Source organism: Erinaceus europaeus, chromosome 10, assembly GCF_950295315.1.
Source record: "Erinaceus europaeus chromosome 10, mEriEur2.1, whole genome shotgun sequence".
NCBI classification, from domain to species: domain Eukaryota; kingdom Metazoa; phylum Chordata; class Mammalia; order Eulipotyphla; family Erinaceidae; genus Erinaceus; species Erinaceus europaeus.
In genome coordinates, this window is record NC_080171.1 from 14,445,658 (window position 1) to 14,457,639 (window position 11,982).

At 47.9% G+C, this 11,982-nt stretch overlaps 1 protein-coding gene across 4 annotated transcripts in view; it reads right to left on the reverse strand.

Annotated features, from left to right (window-relative positions):
- Positions 1-11,009, reverse strand: part of TDRD7 (tudor domain containing 7) — a 77,948-nt gene extending 66,939 nt beyond the window's left edge. For 3 of the 4 annotated variants that reach the window (XM_007524118.2, XM_060199129.1, XM_060199130.1), the window contains exon 1: positions 10,823-11,009. The gene's annotated coding sequence lies outside the window, so the exon portion shown is untranslated. The remainder of the gene's footprint in view (positions 1-10,822) is intronic. The other variant, XM_060199131.1, reaches the window with a different exon arrangement.
- Positions 11,010-11,982: the final 973 nt, after the last annotated feature.

Here is an 11,982-nt window from a genome sequence, read left to right on the forward strand (position 1 = left end):
AAGCAATGTCCATTAGGCTATGATTAAAACTGTACGTGGCTCAAACTATTTTTTATCTGGCATGTTAACTTTTTCACAGTCAGAACCACTTGAAATGTCCTAGTAAGTTTCAGTCTAATTTATTCATCTTTATAGGAAAAAATATCTGACAAATGGTGATATGTAAATACACTCTGTAATAGAGAGATATAACCCCACCTTATTCTACAGGCTGATCTGTGTAAAATCCTCTATTCATTCCACCCTGAGAAGAACAATTTCAAAGCACTTACTCTGACATATTCCCTTCTTCCTTCCTTATCTCTGCTCTGAAACTGCTCCCAACAGAAATGTCCCAAACAGACCATCGTGATATTTTTGTGACATAGGCAGGCAGACACAGTCTACCTGCCATGTTGTTTAGTGAAAGCTACAAGGTATGCCCAGTCTTGCTTCCTCACATTGTGCCTTTTCAAATGTGTCATCTTCTGCTGGGACCTAGGCATTGCCAGGCTCGTGTGGATGCCCTGGATCCTCCTCTCTGCCAATTATCCCACCCTCCTGTCCAGACTCTTGGATGTGTGTCATGTGGTCTTAAGACAGATGAGTGCACAAGTGATGATCACATTAAATCTGCAGCACTGATCTATGGAACACAGCAGTGCTCTTCCTCCCCTCTCACGGTGCTCAGCTTCATTTCCTGGCAATCATTAGATGGCTCCATCTATATCAGATTTCCCAACCTGACCTGAGAAAGGCTCCTGCCACATGCATACCTCTTAGTTTCCCTATCTAATTCACAGATTATAATAGTTAAGATTCAAAAAAGCTTACTTTGTCCCTTAAGAGTAAAGGTAATGGGAACTAGCAGCTTCTATATTGATTTTGATGATTTTAGGGAGAGAGAGAGGGTGAGAATAAGAGGCTGCAGAAGGCATATATATGCCCAGGCTTCCTTGTGCTGCATTCCCCAGCTCAGTATCACTACGCAAAAGGCTTTTTATTTTCCTGGGACAAATGCCTGCGGGGCTTCATTCTCCTTATTTGTTAAGACGAAGGGGTCCAGTATTAGCGGTTTCAACTCCCTAGCACCATCACCACCACCCTATGACACGCAAAGATAGACAGACTGATGGCGACAATTCCCCCCACTCTTAATTCAAACGCACAACGCCGCCTGTCTGGATTGGGATAGCAGGCTCCTAATATTTCTCCCTGCTTCCACTTCACTTCCTGTATCTACTCTCTGCATCACAGCTCAAGTGATCCCATTATATCATATGTCCTGGCACATCATTCCTCTGTTCAAAACCCTCTGAGGACTCCTTGTCTTACTCAGACAAAAGGCCAAAGTCTTCATGGGAGCCAAAGGGTCCTATGCAATCTGTGCTTCCCCCCTTCTCTGACCTCAATTCCCCCTCTTACCCCTCTATACTACCCCTGGCCAGTCTACTTAATTTTCCTTAATCAGGCCTGGAATGACCTGTGTTGGGCCTTCTGCACTTGCTATTTATTCCCTCTTCTGGGAAGTTCTTTTGCTCACTACCTCATCATCTGTTTAGTGTTAGTCCCTAGTGGCAAGCCCACGGAGTTCAATCAATGTTGAATAAACCAAAGAGAAATACTCCTCCCATCTAACACCACTCCTTTTCCCTCCTAGTCACTAGCTATAATGTGTGTGAGTAATTAAAGGGGTTACTTTAAAAAAAAGATTTTATTTTTTCTTTTATATTTATTTTTCCCTTTTGTTGCTCGTTTTCACTGTTGTTGTAGCTATTCTTGTTGTTGTTGATGATGTCATCATTGTTGGATAGTACAGGGAGAAATGGAGAGAAGAAGGGAAGACAGAGATGAGGAGAGAAAGACAGACACCTATAGACCTGCTTCACTGCCTGTGAAGTAACTCCCCTGTAGGTGAGGAGCCGGGGGCTCGAACCGGGATCCTTACACTGGTCCTTGCGCTTTATGCCACTAAACATGCTGCACTACCGCCTGACTCACTAGAGGGGTTACTTTTAACTTCCTTAAAAATTCTCTTCCAATCTAAATGATAGCTATAAGCTGACTGAGATGGCCAACAGTGCCACCACGCTGTGGCTGAGAAGCATCAGGCAGACCAGACCATTTCTGGGCCTTCTCCCTCAGCAGGCCTGCGGCAAGGAGACAGCACTGCACAGAAGAGGCCACAGATCCCAGTGAGCAGCGAGCACCGCCTGACTCTGCCCAGTGAATCCTGAATACTGCCAAGTGCCTCGCACTTACATGGCTCCCTGTGTTTCACACTGTGTGCAAGTGCTGTTGGGAGTCAACAAACTGATTCTGAATTTACAACAGTTGGGCAAAAGAAGTACAAATGCTGGTATATGAAGTTTCAAAACGTTTGTTAAGAAGCTAACAAAAAAAGACTGGGAAGAGATGCCCGGCCATATAGTTTCAGTTTGACTGAAGCACCCTCCCTTGTCTCCCTTGTGTTTACATATGCTACGTTCCTGGATACTATGGTTTTCTACCTGCAAACTTCTGTTTGAAGGAAAGGGCAGCCCTTTGAACTATGAGATTAAGGATCTCACAGCTGGTGAGAAGTGAGTAAGTGCAATAAAACCTAGAAGTAGATGTGACCATGTCTTGTCAATTTCTCCCAGTCTGCTTTGCAATTTCCACACTAGCATATGTCACCTTAGGCACTGAACGTTATGGTGTCTGTTTAGGTCTTTTCTACTTGCTTGATGCACATACTGACTCACTGCAGACTATTGTGCACTTTTGCTTTCAGGTATATATTTTGCCCTAAATTTATGGATACATGTGTACATATGCCCTATCGCATGGGACTTGCTCTATATCTAGGTTTTGGGACTTTTTTAGGAAGTGAACTACCTGAAATGGAATTAGAAAATCCTCTGAAAGGAAAGGTGTCACCTGAGTAATGAGGCTGAAGGGTTGACATTCTACACCTGATGTCTCTGGATACAGTCTTAAGTGACACACGCTGAGGTGGTACTCATGACATTGATTAGGCTGGGCTCTTTGGAATATAACTAAAATAGGACTACTATCTACAAAATGGAGCAACCCTCCCCCAACTCATCATATGAAACCATTCCAGCCTTTAGGTTCATGATTAGTCAACAATTTGTTTGGCTGTATATGTTGACTCTTTTTTCAGCCACCAGGTTCCAGATGCTAACATGATGCCAACCTAACTTCTCTGGGCAGACGACCCCACCAATGTGTCCTGGAGTCCCGCTTCCCCAGAGCCCCGCCCCATTAGAGAAAGAGAGAGACAGGCTGGGAGTATGGATCAACCTGTCAACACCCATGTTCAGTGGGGAAACAATTACAGAAGCCAGACCTTCCACCTTCTGCATCCCATAATGACCCTGGGTCCATACTCCCAGAGGGATAAAGAATAGGAAAACTATCAGGGGAAGGAATGGAATACGGAGTTGTGGTGGTGGGAATGTGTGGAGTTGTAGCCCTCTTATCCTATGATTTTTTTCAGTGCTTCCTTTTTACAAATAAAAATTTTAAGAAATTATTACTTTCTACTCTACTCTGTGAATTTAAAATGTTCTGAATTTTGTTAACTCTTTCAGTATTCATTTTTTTAGATTTTTAAGATAATTGTACTTAGAACTTTCATAAATGCACATAAGAATGCTCTATTAAAGTTTATTAAAATCAAGTATCACAAAAATCATGTGTATTTATCCTGTATCCATAAGCAGTAGCAAGTTTATTGTGGCAATTTCCACTACTAACATCTCAATGGCAAGCACTTAGGTACCCTAAACAATTTGGGGGGAGTTTCTTTAAGGGGGCTCCCCCAAATTTTAAAGTTACCATTTTGATTTTTCAGTGGTTGTGCTCCTATTTCTATTCCCTAAAAGTGTTAGAATTTAGAATTTAAGAGAATTCAATTACTGTCACACTGGCAACCCTAAGTTAGGTGAGAAGAAATATGGCCACCCATCTGTTTTAGACAATAGATTCTCAGATGTAAAAAAAAAAAAATTTTTTTTTTTTCTGTTCCTAAGACTTGTGAGAGCTATGGTAGTGAAGTTTGGGAGGTGGGAGGGTGCGGACACAGAACTTTGGTAGTGGTTGTGGTATGGAAGTATACACTGTAATCTCACAATCTTCTAATTTACTATTTAATCACAAACAGAAAATGGGAAAATTCTTTTTTTCTTTTCTTTCTTTCCATCTTCTTCACCACCAGAATTATCACTGGGGTGGCCATTTTTTCCTCTTTATTTAGCAGAAAAAAGTGAGAGAGGGAGACGGAGAGAGTGAGAAAACAGACAGAAGACGAGACAGATACCTGTAACACTTCTCCACCATCCTAGAGCTTCCTCCCTGCAGGTAGGGACCAGGGACTTGGACCTGGCTCCTCACAATGGTATATGTGTACATGCTACAAGGTGAACCACTACTAGGTTACAATTCTGAAGTGTTCCCTTATACAATGTGGGGACTGTTGAACTGAATAAGATGCTAACAGTTGAGTAAGATGAAAGGGGGTGGTGGGGATGATGATGATGATGATGATAATGATGATGATGATTTTCTCCTATGGGATGAACTCAGGGTCTCAAACATGGACCCATATTTTCACTCTTTATGTGAGAGACAGGAAGGCACACAAGCATGAGGGAGAGATACCGCAGCCCTCTCTAGCCGGTGCTCCCCCAAGTGGTGCTGGCTCAAAGCCAAGCTAATGAACTCACCACTTTCCCAAATCTTCAGGCTTGGGGAAGACTGTAATCAGACTACTTTTACTTTCAAAAAGTGATCAAAGATATCTAGCAAAGACTTCAGTCAACAGGAAGAACGTAGTCAAAACAAATCACAACGGACTGTACTTGACTTCCAGTTCTTCCTCTTTTTTATTTTCCTTGTCCCTCTGAATAACAGTGTCAAAAGTATACCACAGTAACTGGAATTCAGTAGTCACTTAAGAAAAAAAAAAACATAACTTTTTCCAGGTTAACAAAATAGTTCACTTGGATAGAGAGCTGCTTTGCCTTGTGCACAAGCCAGGTGTGAGCCTGGCCCCCACAGCACTGAAGGAGCTTTGGCACTGTGGTGATTTCTTTCTGTCACTATCTGAATTTTTTTTTTCTAAGAGCATAGCATAGACAGGAAACCATGTATAAACATATCTATCAAGTGAGTCAGTAAACATGGCATATTGGAGAGAAATGTTCAGTACAGAAGTATATTTGAAACAGCAGAATCTCCCCAGATTTCCTCACTTGCCTCCAGTTAGAGACTTATGAACAAGCAGGCTTGGTGAGAAAGTCACTGGCTTCTTTGCTCCAAGATTCTTCACTAACTGACAGGCAAATGAATCACTTACTGCTCTGGCAGAGGGTCATGGAGAGACTCCCTGCCGGGCTGCAGTCCCACAGTGTCCCGGACCCTGCCTGCCTCCGGGAAGGAAGCAGCAGAGGACAGAGGAAGTGGCGGAGATCCTATCTCAGCCTGGGAAGCCGACAGAAGCATGAAATGCCAGTGGGCACTCTGAAACCAGTGCCTCTAAATTCTTTCATTTAAAAACAAGGAAATTAAAGCCCAGAACAACTATTCTAGGCTTCAAAGATTTTTATAGCCAAAGCCACAAGAGTCAAGGTTTGCTAACTCTAAATCCGGGGGTTCCTTTCAGACACCGTGTATGTCGTAGCTGTATATCCCAAACACAGCTGGATTCTGACAGTAAGTTTGACTCTGGAAACTGAGACTAGCCCTGGGACACGCTGAGTGGCTAGCCCTTAAAGTGGCGTGCAACAGAAATTGGCCACGTTCTGACTGAAAGGTGTGATACATCAGTCCAAAAGCATTGCCAATTGCTGCAAAAACTTAGTGTTGGCAACTGACACTTTCTTTTACCCGTTATTCCTCTCCTGGCCCTTTGTTCTTTGCTGCATAAACGATCACGAGTGCCTCTAACATGTTATAATGCATTCTCCTACGCCTACACTGAACTTCTCTGTTCCAGACTCTTGGAAACAGAGTTGGCAGTCAGCTGAGGTAAAGAACAAACACCTCATCACAGACCCCTGCGAGCGTCAACCCGGCTTTGACCTAGCACGTTATGATTGGGCTCTCCTCAATCGCTATCGAACAGGCCATGGCCGGTGCGCTGCTATGTTCCATCGCTGGGGAGCCAGAGAGACCCGAACTGCCCCTGCGGCTCCAGACAGACTATGACCCACATAGTCAACGACTGCCACCTCTCCAGATTCAAAGGAGGTCTTGAAACTTGACATCAGGCTCAACCTGACGCTGTTGACTGGCTACGGAAGAAGGGCAAACGCTAGAAGAAGAAGAAGTGGGGCTAAAAGCCTAAAGGGGTAAGTATTCACAAACTTTGGGAATGCAAGCAAAATTTGTGAATTTTAATAACTTTTCTGTGCAATGCACCCGAAAATGGTCTTAATTCAGAAGTCGTCTTCTCTGGTGTACTCTAAAAACAAGTTTTCAGCACTGACTGATCAGCCCTCCTCCGTCATTTGCATGCTATGTTGTCTGCTCCCTCTAGTCAAGGGTGACATCACCAGTGGCTTCCGAAGATCTTTCGGTGAGCTGGTCTGGTTCTCATCTACACTCTTTTCTCCAAATGTCTCTTTGCTTAACTGCTCCCAACTGTACTATCTGGCTCATCCTTCTCACTGCATTTTCACGTCATAAATGTAGAATGGCACTAAACCCCCAAATAAACTTTTTGAGAAAGTATTAAACTAAGTTGACATCACCAAGTATCTACTTAACCCTTTTCAGCTCATCAAGCTTTAACATTTCCTTAGGGCACAAACATCTGGTAACTGCTTTCCCTTCTGGTAGACACATATTTTAGCGATGAGGTGGTTCCTAAATGTGTAGAATATTTCTGCTAAAAATTTAGTTTATCCCACATTCTCTATTTTGTAAATAAATAAACTGATGTAAGGTTTTAGTCTAAGACCCTTCCACAATGATTTTTTTGTCTTGCAACAGTTTAACAGTTAGCTCTATATTCTTTCAATCACAGTGTACTTTTATCACCTGGATAGATAGCTCCTTTAAACAGCACAGCGAGCAACAGCCCGGTACAGATGTAATCCCCTAGGGGATCTTTGGGAAGCAGTTTCCTTTTTCAATTATTGTAACTTCAAGCTCTAAACTATGTGTGCACAATTAACTACATAACTATAAATATTTAAGTAGGGGCCTGCCACAAGTCGCAAGGCTAGACAGATAATGTGCCAGGGTTAGTTTAGGATTGTGGGTCTTAATCCTGCCAGCACGAATTAGCTGTGACCCTCAGAGCAAGTGACTTCAGCCTTCTTCTCATCTGCAAGATGAGAGAGACTGGATGGACAAGATCTGTGATTCTCAACTTGCCTTTGAGTTCTTTAAAACTGAACTGAGTCTAAAGATCTAGTGGAGCTTATGGGTTTGCTTACTCCTAACTTGCACAGCTACCAGTCTGCCGTGGTCTCTCGTGCTGACAGAAAGAAGTTCTGGTAGAGTGGCTGGGGAGAGGGCTCAACTGGTAGAGCACTGAGCTCGTATACCTGAGGCTCCTGGTTTGATCCCCAGCTCCTCCCTCTCTCTCTCTTTCTCTGTCTCTATCTCTCTCTCTGTTTCATGTGAAACTTGTCATATGTATAAATAAATCTTAAGAAAAAAAATTCTGATACATATCCTCAGATAGAAAAAGTTGCCAAAATGCATCCTATTTTAGCACTTCGTTTGAAAGACAACTTATTTTAATTGGCCCGAAAGGGAAATAGTGAACACAAAAAAACTTTCAAAAGCATCAAAGTAGGAGCTGAGGGCAGAGAAAGTTGGTTTTGTGTGGAGAAAAAAATAATTCCATAAATATGAAATGAGACTGCACTTCAAACGCCCAGCTTTGTCCTGTTTTATCTGCTGACCCTGAAAATTAATACGTATATATTCATATATATGTGAATATGTGTGCTATTACCAGTATACTGTGTACCACAGAAAATTTAAAGCGACATCCTTGCAGGAGTCTTAATCCCTCCCTACCAAGTACAACAGCTCGTTCAGCCACATTCAAGAAGTGCCAGTGAAAGAGCCTTCGCAGAGAGTACTGCTCATTCCTAATCTGCTGGGACTGCGAAGGCTCCGCCAGCTGCCGCCTCACTGACTTGCCCTGTTTGGGCCACTGCAGAGGGAAGCTGTGTGCCACCAAAGGGCTCTGGCCCTGGGTGCAGGATTCAGACCCACCCAGCTCCAGAAGCAACTCTCTGAGGCCCAGCCCAGTATCCTGCATGTAACTCACCATCAACCAACGTCTTCTGAGTGGTCTGGGGAAAAAAAAAAAAAAACCCTCCCCTCATATGCCAACTTACATTCCAGAGAATTAAAAGAAGGGTCCCTGCTTCCAAGAAACTGAAAAAAAAATTGGTCACGTCACATATGGAAATTTGGTGGCAGGAAGAGTTAACATGTCTTCACTATTATGATGAATCCAAGCATTTGTAGTGATCACCTCATAAAAGTTTTGCAAACTTAAATTAAAAAAATAAATATGCCCATCAGATAGACTGAAAACCAGGCTCCCAGGAGGTGTGTGATTTGTGCAAACTCTCTCCCAGGCGTGTGTGTGTGGGGGGGCACCAGGAGAGCAGGGGATTTGCTTGGCTTAAGTTTCAGCTCCTTAATGGCTGCATGTCACCAGGCTCAACACTTGGCCGTGGGTTCTCCCCACCTGTCCAGGCAGAGAAGACACGCCACACACGCCGTGCAGAGCTGTGTCTGTTTTGTAGCTCTTCAGGTGACTGTCAGAACTCCTTTGGGACATAGCTTCCCCCCACAACCCTTTTCTGCTCTTGGCGATGATTTTGGGAGTGGTGCCCTTGGTTATCTAGGGAAATGAAATTCTACCTCTCGGGGGCACTGGGGGGCACAGGAGTAATCTGGGCACCCCTGTCCCTCTCCCTTTAATGGGGGGGTCTGAGAGGACCCTCTGCTTATGGGGTGGGGGTGTGTGGGCGGGGGTGTGGGGGTATAGGTGTGTAAGGGTGGGAATGTATATGGGTGTATGTATCAGTGGGGTGTGGGGGTAGATGAGTATGTATAGGTGGTGGGTGTGGATATGTGTGTAGGTGGGGTATGGGTGTGGGCGGGTAGGGGGTGTGTATAGGTGGGAGTGGGGTGGGTAGATGAGGGGTGTGATAGGTGGGATGTGTATGGGTGTAAATATATGGGTGAGGGTGTGGGGTATGTTTGTATGGTTGTAGGTGTATATTAGTGTGTGGATGGGGGTGTGGGTAGATGTGTGTATGGATGTGTGTGGGTAGGGTGTGTACAGATGGGGTGTGGGTGGGTGTATGGGTGGGAGTGTGTATGGGTGGGGGTGTGTGTATGGGTGGTGTGTGGGTTGGGAGTGTGTGGGGTGGGCGTGTGGGGGTGTGTATGTGTGGGGGTGTATGGATGGGGGTGTGTATGTTGGGGATGTGGGGGTGTGTATGGTGCGGTGTGGGGGTGTCTATGGTGGGGGGTGTATGGTACGATGTGGGGGTGTGTATGTGGGGGTGTGGGTGTGTTTATGGTGCAGTGTGGGGCTGTCTATGGTGGAGGTGTGGGGGTGTCTATGGTGAGGTGTGTATGGTGGGGTGTGGAGGTATGTATGATGGGAATGGGGATGTGTGTATGGTGTGGTGTGGGGGTGTGTATGGTGGTGTATATGCGGCTGTATGGGTGTGGGGGCAGGGGTATGTATGGTGGGCTGTGTATAGGTGCCATGTGGGGTGTGAGGTGTTCAGTGGGGTGTGTATGGTGGGGTGTGGGGGTGTGTATTATGGTGGGTTGTGTATGGTGGGATTTGGGGTGTGTATGGTGGGCTGTGGGGATGTGTATGGTTGAGTGTGGGGGGTGTGTATGGTGAGGTGAGATGGTGGGTGTGTATTCTGGGGTGTGCATGGTGAGTGTGGGGTGTGCATGGTGAGTGTGGGGTGTGTATGGTGAGTGTGGGGTGTGCATGGTGAGTGTGGGGTGTGCATGGTGAGTGTGGGGTGTGTATGGTGAGTGTGGGGTGTGTATGGTGAGTGTGGGGTGTGTATGGTGAGTGTGGGGTGTGTATGGTGTGGGGGTGAGTGTGGTGAGTGTGGGGTGTGCATGGTGAGTGTGGGGTGTGCATGGTGAGTGTGGGGTGTGCATGGTGAGTGTGGGGTGTGCATGGTGAGTGTGGGGTGTGCATGGTGAGTGTGGGGTGTGTATGGTGTGGGGGTGAGTGTGGTGAGTGTGGGGTGTGTAAGGTGAGGTGCGATGGTGGGTGTGTATTTCGGGGTGTGCACGGTGGTGTATGTTGTGCTGTGGGCGCCTGGGGTGTCCCGGTGCAGCAGTTCTGTCGCGGGCTCGGTTTTTCGTCCCTTTTACTCGGGGGAGGGGGGGGGCGCGAGTTCCGAGGGACAGACGGACGGACAGACAGACATGGAGCAGGGAGGGTCTGCGCTTTCTCGCTTCTCCATCAGCCATCAGCCCGCACCGGCCGCCGCCGCGCAAGTTCGGGGTGTGAGTGCTGCGGGTGCGGGTGCGGGTGCGGGAAGCACTTCCCGGTCAGCAGCCCGGCGCGGCGGCGCCCCGCAGTCCCGGCCGGTCTGAGGGAGGGGCGCCGGAGGGTCCCGTCAGGGGGGCGCAGCGGCCTCTAGACGCCAACTCCCCCGTCTCCGGGGCGCCGGCCCGGCCCCACCCCCGGCGGCTGCAGGGACGCGGCTGCGACCGAGGGTCCCGCCGGCCGGCTCGCAGGTGAGCGGCGTCCCCACAGCGCGTCCGCGTCCGCGTCGCCGGCACCTGTCGCGCCCGGGGTCTCCGGTCCTGCGCTCACCTCGTTCCGGGGGCTCCCGGCCCGTCCCCGCGTCTCTCGGCCCTGCTCCCGCCGCCGTCTCCGCCGGGGCCACCAGCGCGGCCGCCGCCCACTTTCGGTTTCCCGGCTCGGCAGGAGCCGCCGTCGTCGCCGCCGCCCGCCACAGCCGCCGCGACTCGGGAGAGTCACCTCAAGCCCCCGCCCCGCTCCGCCCCGCCCCGCCCTGTTCCGCCCCGCCCCGAGGGCAGCCCAGCCTCGTCTGCGCAGGCGCGGGCACCCCGACCGCGGCGTCCCACGCCGGCGTCCGCGCGTGGGGAGGGAAACCGACGCCGCCTAGCGGTTTCTGCGCGTGCCCACGCACGGGTCGACGGCGGAACACCCTGCGGGCAGGACGCAGCAGCGCCGCCTCGTGGACAACGCGAGTACGAGCGAGCCGGAAGGGCCCGGGGCGCACGGGGGTCGGGTGCACCCTGCAGTTGGAAGCAGCAGCGGGCTGTTTGCAATCTGTCTTGGCTCCCGTGCTGGGTGTGACTTTCCCCGCCTCCTCCCGGTGGCCCTCCTGGACCGCGTCCCCTTCCCTCCAGCCCCATCGCTCTCAGGGAGGGCGGCTGCGCTCATGAACTTGGCTGCGGGAGACAGTGAGCATGAAGCTCACACCCCTGAAAGAACAGAACCTGCAAACCAATGCTGTCTATATTAATGAAAAAAAAAAAAAGTTAAATATTGTATGTCAAAGCAGGACGTGGAGAGGAAGGTCGCATAGCAGCACTCTGGTATATTTGGTATCCGCGATGGAATTCTACACCTTCAGGCCTTTACCACTGTCCGAGCCTCATAAAAATTAAAATACAAAAAAAAATGTTGGGGGCCAGGTGGTGGTGGTGCACCCGGTTGAGCGCACCCATCACCATGCACAAGGACCCAGGTTCAAGCCCCTGCAGGGGGGAAACTTCACGAGTGGTGAAGCAGGGTTGCAGATGTCTCTCTCAATTTCTCATCAATTTCTCAATTTCTGCATCTATCCAATAAAGGAAAATAAAAAAAAAAAAAAGAAACAGAGAAAGGTAGAAAGAAAGAGGAAAAAATCTTCCCTTTCATCCCGTCTAACCCTTCTAGGCTTTCTCTCTCCTTTGCACATCATATGTGTCTCACTTTTACTCATCCATTTCCTCCTCAAATTA